This window comes from Palaemon carinicauda, chromosome 3, assembly GCF_036898095.1.
Source record: "Palaemon carinicauda isolate YSFRI2023 chromosome 3, ASM3689809v2, whole genome shotgun sequence".
NCBI lineage: Eukaryota > Metazoa > Arthropoda > Malacostraca > Decapoda > Palaemonidae > Palaemon > Palaemon carinicauda.
This window is the reverse complement of record NC_090727.1, coordinates 85,595,689-85,608,525: the sequence shown is the minus strand read 5'-3', so window position 1 is coordinate 85,608,525 and position 12,837 is coordinate 85,595,689. Positions and strand designations below refer to the sequence as shown.

Genomic DNA, 12,837 nt, shown 5'->3' with positions numbered 1-12,837 from the left:
GTACCAGTAAGTCCTTTGGGGGTAAAAGGGTTAATAGGGGTGTTACTTTCGCCGTAGCTGATGTGAAGAGCCATTTTTTCAACGAGGGTTAACTACCCATACCGCTAGTTAGCGGGGGATAGGGGAGGGTAACTTGGTACCGCCTCCCATCACACCTGTGATTGAGCTCACTTTGCTTGGAGGTAGGACTTCAAGGGGGATAGGGCTGGTGGATAAGTTTGCTTAAATAGCTAAGGTTTGTATAGTTAGGAAAAATACAAATTATCTACGAATTTGCCAGTTGTTCCGTAACTGGAATACAAACCACGCTATTTAATAGGGGTGACTCACCCATTAGGAAGGGTGGACGTCCCATCCAATCTGGCGTTTGGCTTTACTCGGGGGCTCCTTAACTGAGTGTATCAGAACTCAAAAAATAAGGAGTCCCTGCACCTCTCTAAAACCTTGTTACGCAAGGTCCGCAGCCTACACAAGCTGTGTGTTGAGGTATGTAGAAGTGTGACTGTCCTGGTAAAGTTATTTTGAGTTCTTTAGAAGGAAAAACTGTGTAACTAGGACTTTCCCAATACCACCTTGTCAGGGTATGAGGACGCAACAGTATGACAAACTTATAACAGAGTTTGTATTTTTCCTAACATACAAACCCGAATTCTTTACTGTAGGAGATATTCTAGCTCGAGTTGGAAAATACAGCACAAAACCTTAACAAGGTCGTTAACGACCGGGCCAGTAGTTATCCCCCTGATGGGGGTGGGGGACTGCCGGCTGGTAGCTACTGAGTACCTTCAATCGGATTCTAGCTAGGACTATATTAGGGGGAGGTGACGGAGGGAAGATTTGAGTAAAGAATTCGGGTTTGTATGTTAGGAAAAATACAAACTCTGTTATAAGTTTGTCATTTGTTCCTACACTAAATACAAACCCTCATTCTTTACTATAGGAGACTTAGTCTTGAGGTCAGGGTGGACAAAGGGTTCTCTACTCCTAGAGAAGATAGTCCTCAGACTAGACTCTATCAATGAACAGTCTCCCATTAAGTTTCTCTGTAGATCCCCAAATCCAGCATGACTGAAGGTTTGTAAATACGTAGAAACCAAAGTTTCAGCATGAAGAGGGTCGGGAGCAATACCAGGACCCTTTCATATCAAGGGTTCCCCTGACCTTGAAAAGGGGAACCCTCGTGACTACAAGCATAACTTATACCCTGTGATAGGAGTCAGATGAGTTTCATACCTTATTTCCATTGATGAGTCCAGCTGAAACTGGTCACAGACTAGGATACCCAGATGGGAGGAAGGAGAAAGAGCAGAAGATAGATGGATGTTCTTCTAAAACCTAGTGTAACTCAGAATCCTCGATCAATGGCTACTGTCCCCTGAAAGGGCGTAAAGGTAGTTACAGCACCTGCTGACCTGCCACAATAGGTCCTATAGTAAAGGTGTTTAGAGACCTATGTGTCACATCTGATAAATAGTGAGAGGTGAATGTAGATTGGCACTTCCAGACTCCAGCTCTTAAGACTTGGGAGACTGAAAAATTCTTCTTAAACGCCAAAGAGGCAGCCACTCCCCTAACTTGATGGGCTTTGGGTTGAGCTGCCTCAGAGTCTCCGTGAATGGCTCTCGCAATAACTTTCTTGAGCCAGAAAGAGATGGTGTTGCGAGAGATTCTCTTCTTAACCTTGTTGGTACTGAGGAAGAGATGACGGAGACGTGGTCTGAAAGGTCTGGTGCGTTTCAGGTATTTCCTTAACGCCCTGACCGGGCACAGTAGCAATTTGTCAGTATCCTGAGTTGCCCGATTTAGGCTGGAAAATTGAAATTCTCTAAACCTCTCATCGGCAGATGAAGGATTCTGGGTTTTGGCCACAAAGCCTGGCACGAAGCTGAGAGAGACTTCGCCCCATCCTCTAGTATGGGTGACTTCGTACGATAGACCGTGAAGTTCACTAACCCTTTTTGCCGAGGCCAGCGCTACTAGGAAGACGGTCTTGAAGGTTAAGGAAGAAATCAGAGGCCCTATTTAAGGGTGGTGGTCTAATCTCCACTGGGGGGCAAGATCTCTCAAAACCACGAATCAACAAGGAGATCTCTTCTGAGGTGGAAAGGTCAACTCCTCTCAGTCTGCAGATGAGGCTTAAGGCTTAATTGCCGAGATTGACAGGAGTTTCTCCTCCCTGAGGTAAACTAGGAAGTCTGCCACTAAAGGAAGAGAGGGATCGAGTGGTGACACGTCTCGCCCTCTACACCAAGCTGCAAACACTCTCCATTTTGCTTGGTAGAGGTTTGTGGAAGATTTGCGCAGGTGCCTGGACATAGTGTTAAGTCGCTTTTCCTGAAAAGCCTCTGCTTTTGAGGAGAGACTGGACAGCCTCCAGGAGTGAAGTTTAAGGAAGTGAATTCTCCCGTGGGGGATAGCACTGTGTGGCTGCGTCAACAGGAACCTCGACACTTGAACCAGCAGGGAAAGGAGATCTGCGTACCACTCTCTGCTTGGCCAAGCTGGAGCTATTAGTGTTAGCTTGCAGTACCGTGAGATCCTGAGTTTGTTGATCACCTTTCTGAGCAGGCTAAAGGGAGGGAAGGCATAGGCATCCAGGTTGTCCCAGGAGTGTTGGAGGGCATCCTGGATCACTGCCTGATGGTCTGGAACTGGGGACCCGTAGCGAGGAAGCTTCGCATTCAGAGAGGTGGCGAACAGATCTATTGTGGGTAAAGCAAACAAAGCTATTACTGTCTTCGCTACTCGAGGATCCAAAGACCATTCTCCACTCAGCACTTGGTGATGCCTGCTCAGCTGATCCACCACGATGTTTCTCCGGCCCGGAATAAACCTGGCTGAAAGGGAAATGTTGTGGCTTTCTGCCCACTGGCAGATCTGGACTGCCAACAGACAGAGGCCTCTTGCCAGAGTACCCCCTTGCTTGTTGATGTACAAGACGGCTGTGGAGTTGTCGCTCATCAGAACCACCTCTCGTCCGTGTAGATCTTCTACAAAGAATTTTAGGCCTTTCCAGGCAGCTAATAATTCTAGGTGATTTATATGGAGAGACCTCTCTATCGGAGACCAAGCTCCTGATACTAATTTGGGGCCTAGGTGGGAACCCCATCCCCGTAGCGACGCGTCCGAAAAGAGTTTTAACTTCGGACTCAGGTTTTGGAGGGGAATGCCCTTTTAGGTGTTCTCTCTGGTCGACCACCAATGATGATCTTGTAGCACCAGACTTGGAACCTCCACTGCCAAGAATGGGGAGTCTGACTTTTGAGACCAATGGGTCTTCAGATGCCATTGGACACTTCTCATTCTCGATCTCCCGCCTGGAACCAGTTTTTCCAGAGAGGCAAGATGGCCCAGAAGACACTGCCACGACTTGGCTGAAGGTGGTAGTGGAGATAAGAGATGGGCGATGGACTGATCCAGTCTCCAAAGCCTGTCTTCCGACGGAAACACTCTCCCTGCTTGGGTGTTGATGGACATACCCAGATAGTTTAAGACTTGGGTCGGAGTTAAGCAAGACTTCTCTGCATTTACAAGGATCCCCAGATCCTTGCAAAGAATCAGAAGTCTTCTCAGATGATCCAGAGCTAGCTCCTTGGACGAGGCCAGGGTAAGCCAATCGTCCAGATATCTTAGCAGACGAATTCCATGTTTGTGCGCCCACAAAGATACGAGTTTGAAGATCTTCGTAAAGACCTGTGGGGCGGTCGAGAGGCCGAAGCACAGGACTTTGAACTCGAAGATTCGACCCTGAGCCAGGAAGCGTAGGAATTTCCGAGATGTGCGATGGATTGGCACTTGGAAATAAGCATCTCTCAAGTCTACAGATGCCATGAAGTCTCCTGGACGTACTGCTTGGGTCACGGAGGCCGCTGTCTCCATTTTGAATGGAGTCTGCTTCACGAACTGGTTCAGAGTCGAAAGATCTATCACTGGTCTCCAACCCCCCCGAGGCTTTCTCTACCAGAAAGAGGCGACTGAAAAACCCCGGGGAAGAGTCGGAGACCTCTTGAATGGCGTCTTTTAGAAGCATGCTCTGTATCTCCCGAGCTAGGGCTTGCTGTTTCCCGGGATCCCGAGGGACCTGGGAGGACGAGATCGGGGGAGGAATTAGAGGAGGAGGAGAGTCTATGAAAGGAATGCGATATCCCCAACGAAGCACCCTTATGGTCCATTGCATGGCCCCCATAGCTTTGCACCTCCTCCAACTCCCCTGCAGGCACCCCCCTACGCACTGCGAGGGAGGAGACGAGACCTTATTTTTGTCTAGGGTTCCTCCCTCTGCCTTTAGCCTTAGGAGGAGCCGACTTTCCTCTGCCCATTGGTTTGGGTGTTAAAGAGGGGCGGTTGAGGTTCTTGGCTGGCAGTGGAGTTACGATTGTTGCCTTGGGTTGTGGAATTGGCTGCTGTTGCATTGGACGAAAGGAAGCAGCCTTTTGCATTGCAGTGTCCTGCGTCTCCTTCCTCCAAGTCTCTAGGGTAGAGGAGACTGCTTGTCTAGAGAAGACGAGAGGTTGCAGAAGATCAGAGTTCCTCAAATCCGATTTCTCAGATTTACCAATGCTCCTATGCAGTCTGGAGACTACTGATTCCCTTCTTTTGAGGATCCAGTTGCCCCACAATCATTGCGGCTGTAGCCGTTAGAAAGTCCATTGTCTTGGCCCCAGCAGCCAAGACTTCCTGCAGGGACTGCATGGAATTCTGGTTTGAGAGATCCTCATGACTTGCAAGGTAGCCCACTGTGACAGACCATGTGTCAAACCACGAAAGTGTCTCTAGAAGAGACATTGACGCTGCTTCCATTGTCGAGGCTTCTGCTGCGGTAAAGGAGACTGGAAGGGAAGAGAGTCTCTCTGCAGAGCAGCCAGGTGTAAGCCTTGCTGTGAGGGGGTCTAGTGTCAGAGGAGAAGGATTAGCGTCTCTGACCTTGTAAAAGCGCCTTTGCCTCGAGAAAGGAAACTGCAGCAGTTTGTGGGATCCTTGAGACTTCAAGGAATTTGTTTCCCCCGAGACCGCCTGCGAGACCTTCCTCAGACGGCCTGCAGTGTGAATAGACCAGGGAAGTTCGATTCTGGTCTTAGGGTTTGGTGGAGGACGACATAGTCTGTCTAAAGCTGGAGCGTCGGTATGACGAGGCGACAGGTATAAATCTCCGAGACCTGAGATATTACACATCGTTCTTAGAGCCCGCAGATAGGCGGACTCTAAATCTTTTGATGGTTGTTCCTCCGAGGGAGGGCGGTCGAAGCCCGAATGTCTGAAGGTAATGGCGAGGTAACATACTCCATTGCCGACAATCCAGAGGAAGGCTGAGCGCTGGTTGATGGCACCGCGCGCACAGGATCCTGCCTCGAAGTTGAAGGTTTAGGCGAAGGCGACCGAACTAACGGTACTGTCTCAATAAGAGAATGTGTTGATCGGCGGCCTGGCCTTTCTCCTCTGTTCTCAGCCAAAGAGGAAAAGGGCTGAACCCGTGTCTTCTTCCGAAGTTCTCGCGAAGCCCATATTTCGTAATTCATTACAAAGTACGGGAATAGGTGCTGCTCTGTCTAAAACGCAAGGGCGCGGTGAATAACCTCGCGCGGATATGTCCGGAGACTTGCGCGCTCGGAAGTTTGACGCACGGGAGTGCTCTCTCTCTGATGATACTAAGCGACGGTGAGAAGAAGTGTTCTCTCTCGCTTCCCCAGCATGAACTGAGCTCCTTGTGAATAAATGTGAAGGAGAAGAATCGCCCTCAGAGTGTTCTCTTTGCTTGGTTGTACTCTGGGCACGATCAGATTTAACCTCGCCCCGACGGGAGCGCTTATTGAGAGAACTCTCTCGTGAAGAAGAGCGCGAACGTCTTGTAGAGCTCTTCTTCTTATAGCGCCTAGATGATTCCCCGCAAGAGGAAGACGATTGCGAAGCAGAGCGATAGCGCGAGGAAGCATTCCTCTTATGTTTGTGACAAGAGCGATTATCACTTCTCGGCGAGACATTTCATGAAGAGATAGAAGGCGACGAAGAACGAGAACGATGACGTCTCTTCCTATGTCGCCTCTCTCTCTGACGAGAACGTCTTGGCGAAGGAGAGCGAGCTCTCCTTTTCCTCTTCTCTCTCTCTCTCCTATCCTCTAAGGACGAAGACGAGGAGGAGGAGGAGGAGGAGGAGGAGGAGGAGGAGGAGGAGGAGAAGGAGGAGGTATCGTGATGATCACGCTTGCGACGTTGTTTCGTTGTAACGCAAGCGAGGGGTGAAGTATGCTCCGCAGGAGCTGACGTTATTACCTCCGCTGACACTTCAGCGGCCGCCGATTGAGCTGACGGGATATCGGCAAGGTCCGGAACTCCCGAGGGTTCCAAAACAGAAGGGACCTGAGGTAAAACTGTGCCTGTGAGGAACTGGTTCCACACCTCCACCGAAGGAGAACCAGGAAGTCCAAGGGCAGGCTATACCGCTCGCACGTTATCTGGAAGAGAAGCAGTAACAGAATTATTTCCGATGATGGAAGAAACTATTCCACTGGGGGGGGGGGGGGAGGTAACTTGATACTCCTGCCCCGGGGGAATGGGTGTTGAGTCAATGGTGCCGCTCCTCCTTGACTTCCCCCCGGAGGAAGGAGGCAAGGAAGAGTCTGAAGGAAGAGATCGAGAGGCCGAAGAAGAGGCCCGAGACTCCTTACCTTTCGACGGCAAACCTGGAGGTAATGAATCCTTCTTGGATTTCTTCTTCTTCCTCTTCATGAACTTATCCCATTGCGTAGGCAACCATTCCTTACATACTTGGCAGGGGGAGCCTTCAGCACACCTATGACCTCTGCATGAAGGGCATAGGGAATGAGGATCCACCTCCGGTGGTGATATAAATGTGCCACAAGATTTCGGGGGAATCCCAGTACACTTTCTCATATTAGAGGACATCACATCTATTTGAAGAGTAAAACAAAAAGTTAATGAAAAAAAAAAACACAATTAAAGAAAGGCTTGTCTGCCAGTCAAACAAAACCGGGAGCAGCTGTGTTACCACTGCGACGGCTAGAATTTGATTGAAGGTACTCAGTAGCTACCGGCCAGCAGTCCCCCACTCCCATCAGGGGGATAACTACCGGCCCGGTCGTTAACGACCTTGTTAAGGTTTTCTGCCGTATTTTCCAGCTTGCGCTAGAATATCTCCTATAGTAAAGAATGAGGGTTTGTATTTAGTGTAGGAACAAATTAGTCTTAATATTAGGTACAAAAGGGAGTATGGTTTACCTGCAGTGGTTTGAGGTCAGCTATGCAGAGAACCCAGGATGCTGCTTTCCCCAAGAGAGGGGAGAATGAAGAAAAGAATAAGGTCCAGTCAAACCTTTTCATTCACGCAGACTAAAACCGGGTAACAATGCCATCAACCTTCTGCTACTTGTCCAATAAGGAGCTTGAGGTTTTAAACCAGCCGTTGTGCAGACACCACAGGACCGATAGAGAACGTATCGAGTCTCCAGTGGGTTACGTCTTGCAGGTAGTGGGATGTGAATGTGGTCTGACGATTCCACACCCCAGCTTGAAGAACCTGCGTCACTGAGAAGTTTTTCTTGAATGCCAGGGACGTAGCTTCACCCCTGACATCATGAGGTCTGGGGCGACATGACGGAGGAGGGTCTGGATTCAGTGCATAGTCTATGACCTTGCGAATCCACGCTGAGATGGTGTTCTTGGTAACCCTCCTTTTGGTCCTTCCTGTGCTGACGAATAGTGCAGACACACGAGGACGGGCTGCGGCTGTTCACTTAAGATACAGCCTCAAACTCCTCACTGGGCATATTAAGAGATGGCCAAAATCTAACAGGAACACAGTCTTCCAAGTCAGGTGGCGATCAGCTGCCTGGCGTAATGGTTCATAGGAAAATCTCTTAAGAGACCTGAGAACTAGAACCACATCCCATGGGGATGGTCATAAGAGCACTGGAGTGACTAGCACAAGTCGACAAGTGATGATCCTGAGAACACTAACGATCACGAACAGGAGAACGACGAGAAGATTGGCGATCTTGCGAACAGGAGCGCTGCCTAACGGATGACGAATGTAGAGGGCTGTGATCGCTAGAAGACGTGGAGGTCTGAGGGTGATGGGAGGGCTCGTCATCAGCAGGTGGCCGTGAAAAGGGAGGGCAAACGAGTAGGAAGGTCATGAACAACACTAAATGGAGAAGGCAAGAGATGGGCTTCACACAGACTATGCGTCGACAGGAGAAGAGACGGCAACAACAAGATTACTCTGGGCACCCAGCTGAAGGAGCTTAAGAAAGACTTCCTTAGAAGGAGGTCCAGCAACACCCAAGGACAGCCAAGCCTGCAACACATCTACATTGTGGTAGTGTTTCACGGCAAAGACATACAGTACTTTATACTTATTATCTGTACTTTTGTAATATGTAGTGATATCTTGAAGAAGAATTGTGAATGAATATGGACTCTATCACCTTCCTCTGGAAAATGTGCCTATCCCAGGTACTGGCGGATTAGAGCAATGAAGAGGAAAAGATAAGAATAATACAAAAAGTCAATTACAAAATTAACGCCACTAAGGCAGCAATTACTTTCAATAAAACCAGTTTAAAGGTTTCTCATGAATACCAGGGACAAGGGACAGGACGCCTTGTAATTATTAACATTATTAACCAAGCTACAACACCTCCATAGAAAATAAGATGGAAAGGCACATTTCTGTGAGCCCGGTAGGGGTGTACGTAAGATAGCGGCCGCCTGTATGTATGATGATGGCAGACTATGAATACGGCCGTGTAATGGGGGTCGCGGGGGGGGATGGGGGGTGGAGGCTTTAGCACCCCCTCATCAAGTAAGTAAGTTAGGACACGTCTTGTAGGTTAGATTAGGTGGAAGAAGTTTAGGTTAGTTGTTGTCTAATTTCTATACACACAGGAGGAAATGGCCGCTGATATAAAAAGGCTACGTCCGGTAAGTCCTGGCAAATAAAAACTTCAGTGTTTTGACCTTGTTTCATTAGTGTTACTCGGTAGTTAACCCACCGTAACTAAAAAATTATAGCTTTCCACCAGAAATCATTATCAAAAGCATTCAAAATACCTATAATTATGGTAATATTTCGATAGACTTCTAAAATATTTTGATAAGAGTCTAATGGTCTTTGCTTCGCTTGCAAAAAAAGAAAAACTTCAGGCTCCTATGTACTGGGAAGCGGTACATGCAGGGTGGGACTCTATCACCACGATTACACCATGCACCCGTTTTTTTAAAGCCATACAAGATATTGTTTTCATGGTAAACATTAGATACTTTACAACAAAACTGGAATTTGCTATAAGAATGGATGAGTGCTGGCTAGTTTGGTATTTTTCTCTATATGTTTAATAGGGGCTGGGGCATAACTTACATACAGGTATTGGTCTGTCAAAATGTGAGCTATGTTTTTCACTCCAAGTCCATTGTTTACATCTGAGAGACAGAAGGGAACTTTTTTGCACATGTGTTGTTTCCCATGGGTTTGGGGAGCTTTCTGTGCATTTACAATGATGTATTTGTCTGCTGGTTTCTTTAAACCAATTAACAGTTTACAGGTAGTACTTCTTCATAAGTTCCCGGATGTTGTTCTACAACAGCCATATTTCTCCCACTTACCCCATCGGTTTCAACTCAGCCACCATCACATAAAGCCGTCTCCAAGAGGGAAGTTAAGGGAAGTACATCAATCTATTTCAAAATTTTGTGTAATTTCATTTATGTCAGCAACTGACTATGATGGAAATGCTCTCTGTTCAGTGCAAAGCTATTGTTACTCGTGAAATTAACAGCGAAATAATGCCTCAAAGTTCCGATTTTAACTTAATTTTTTTGGGAAGACCAACACGTTTCTACTGCAAAGCTTCTGTAAAGATTGCCAAAATAAAAAGGATTTATTAGTGATTTACTTTTAGTTGGAGACCTGGATAAGAGGTCCAGCTAGCGGTTGTGACCTGGGAAGGGGGTCCAGAGGGGCTTGCCTCCGGATAGGGGCTGTGACCTGAGAACTACTAGATTAGGTTAGGTGGGTTTGTAAGGTTCTCTTACAATTCTCAAAAGTTATAAATAATCAGCGCGGCGAGATGTAATCACGACGCGACCAGAAAACTTACTGAAGGTCGAGACCTGAGCGAGCACGCTCTCTGACCCCGGGTCGCCTCATGGCGCGTATTCCTCCGCCAGAGGTTCCCCTGCATAGAAAATGGAGATAGGGTAAACTACACAAAATTTTGGTCAGTTGGGAGGAGATCCCAAATACTCCTAAGAAAGTAGTTCGAGGTAAGTACTCCGTGTTGGAACAAATGAAAATGTTATCATAAATTTCCACACATTTATTCTAGCGATACACACTTCGTACATATGGCGGTAGACCTCACACTAAAGTAGCACCCAACACGTACCCTAGTCTAAACCTATTTGTGACGTACCCTGGCCTATTTGATATAATTTACAAAAAATATTAACTGGAATAAAACAACAGGAACTTTCTGCTTAAATAAATGCTACTAATAACATATAATTGGGCCAATTACGATAAATTCAAGTATAATTACCTGTGGAGACGCAGCTATGGGGCCTTGGACAAATCTCTTGATTGGATAAGCTTCGTTAGATCATCATCTCTAGGGTGCCTGTCATTTGGATAATGCTTTAATTATAATTTTGTAAATTACAATTAATATATAAAATTAAATTATCTTATGCAATTATGATGTGTAATTGAATGTAATCAGGACAATATAAGTAATATAGCTGTATATGAAAACAATTTCTCTCAGCACTCGCACTGTTGGAACGTATTTTCTACATGTTAGTTAAGTACCATATGCAATGGTAGGACACCTGGAAATTCGCATCAGGACCCTAATTTGTTATTTTGCGACGTGTGTGAAGTAGGACCATCAAAATTCCGGTCCCCAGCTAATTTCGGCAGGCCCGTGCAGGGAGAGCCGAAGAAGAAGACACCATGAAAAACGCTGCTAGGTCACGCAAAAACAGATCTAGTTCGGACAGGTTAGTCTTATTATATTCTCTATTTCATGCCGCATGTCCGGCCTTTTCTTTATGCATTCCTTGTTAATATATAGATGCCATTGTCAATACTGTACATTGTTTTCTCATCTCTTCACTCCATTTGGGGAGCCCCATGGAAACTCAAAACCACTATTTGTGGGTATATACAAATAGCGATATAATTCTGAGGGACGCGATATGTTATTATTCAATTAGGGATATATCGATCACTTCACTCAAAAAGTTCCGAACAATGTTTATGACTAGCATTCCCGATGCGGAGCCTTTGTAGTTTATTGGGACAGAGTGAAAAACCACATTTTAGACACAAGAACATCACCTAACTGAATGTTTCTGTTTCCTACCTAACCTAACGTAACCTGACCAACCTAACCTAACCTAGGAGCCGTATCCTTAGACTGCCGTGCTCTTATCTTACCCTGTGCCAACGAACTACTTTCACCCAAAAAGTCAGTTATAAATCAAATACATTTTCGTATATTACTAAGAATATTTTATAAACCCATGGCTTATTCTTATTATCATTATTAAATGCTAAGCTACAACCCTAATTGGAAAACCAGAATGCTATAAGCCCAGGGGCCCCAACAGGGAAAATAGCCCAGTGAGGAAAGGAAACAAGGAAATATAAAATATTTTAAGAAGTCAATCCTCAAACACGGTTTGACAGGCGTTAGTAGCAACCCAATTAAATACACTTTTGAAAAAAACGAAAGGCAAGTGATTCTGGATCCACGTTCCAGGTTCCTCGTTGCTCTCTCCACAACAGTGAAAACACGTGGTCTTGTAAAGAGACACCAAAATTATCAGTAACCAGAAACAGATTCAAGTTATCTTACCTTATTCCGATTCACAACGCCCAGTTGACATTTTCTTTCACAAATATCCCCAGTCACACCAAGTTGAGTTTATATATTACACAATTTAACAATGGTGTTGGCTCTTCCTCTAGAGAAATGGCTTTATTTTATTTATTTATTTTTTTTTTTTTGAGGCACTGTAGAACGCGTGTCACTATTTGCAAGAGGTCTTTACTTCAAGGTTCCTCGTTGCTCTCTCCACAACATTGGATTGTGGGCATACTACTAGATAGAGCACATTAGGTGCAAAGTACTGCCATCTACAGAACATTCATTATTATTCGTTTACCGCCTACACGGACAGCTTCACAGATTGCATACTTTTACTTCCAACTTCAATGACATTTTCTAATATACCCAGACAACCTCTTTAGTTGGGGTTTCTAAATTCCCTATTTTTATGTTATTTTTTCTAAATTTCCTTAACTCATTACATCAGTTGATTAACATTCATTTATAGATTAATTTTATTTGTAATTGTTTTTTCTAGGAACAGTAAGATTTGAATATCATTTTACCAAAGCGATCAACATTCTCTCTCTCTCTCTCTCTCTCTCTCTCTCTCTCTCTCTCTCTCTCTCTCTCTCTCTCTCTCTCTCTCTCTCTCTCTGTCTATAGTTGTAGCAAGACTCAGGTATGTGCCAAGTGTAGCCAGGAACACTGAACCAGGGATTGTAGTGTTAATACGTTAAAGTGTCATAACTGGTCAATGAGGAATTACGATGATACGAATCACAAGACACATGATGAAAACTGTAAAGTATACAAGGAGGAGCTTACCAGGATAAAAAAAAAAAAAAAATAGAACCGATCATGGAGTCTAGCCCATTGGTTAAGTGTGGTCTGGTGAATATTCAATCGGTGGGGAATAAAACCATAAATTTTAGAAATCTTATTAATGAAGTAGAATTAGATTTATGCTTATTAACTGAGACTTGGTTGC

At 45.7% G+C, this 12,837-nt stretch overlaps 1 protein-coding gene across 7 annotated transcripts in view; it reads right to left on the bottom strand.

Moving 5' to 3' along the window:
* The window catches only part of LOC137638362 (zinc finger protein 271-like), a 235,040-nt gene extending 222,966 nt beyond the window's left edge, over positions 1-12,074 (bottom strand). For 6 of the 7 annotated variants that reach the window (XR_011044115.1, XR_011044114.1, XR_011044117.1 and 3 more), the window contains exons 1-2: positions 11,874-12,074; positions 10,554-10,631 (exon numbers count right to left, since the gene is read on the bottom strand). The gene's annotated coding sequence lies outside the window, so the exon portion shown is untranslated. The remainder of the gene's footprint in view (positions 1-10,553; positions 10,632-11,873) is intronic. The other variant, XM_068370393.1, reaches the window with a different exon arrangement.
* Positions 12,075-12,837: the final 763 nt, after the last annotated feature.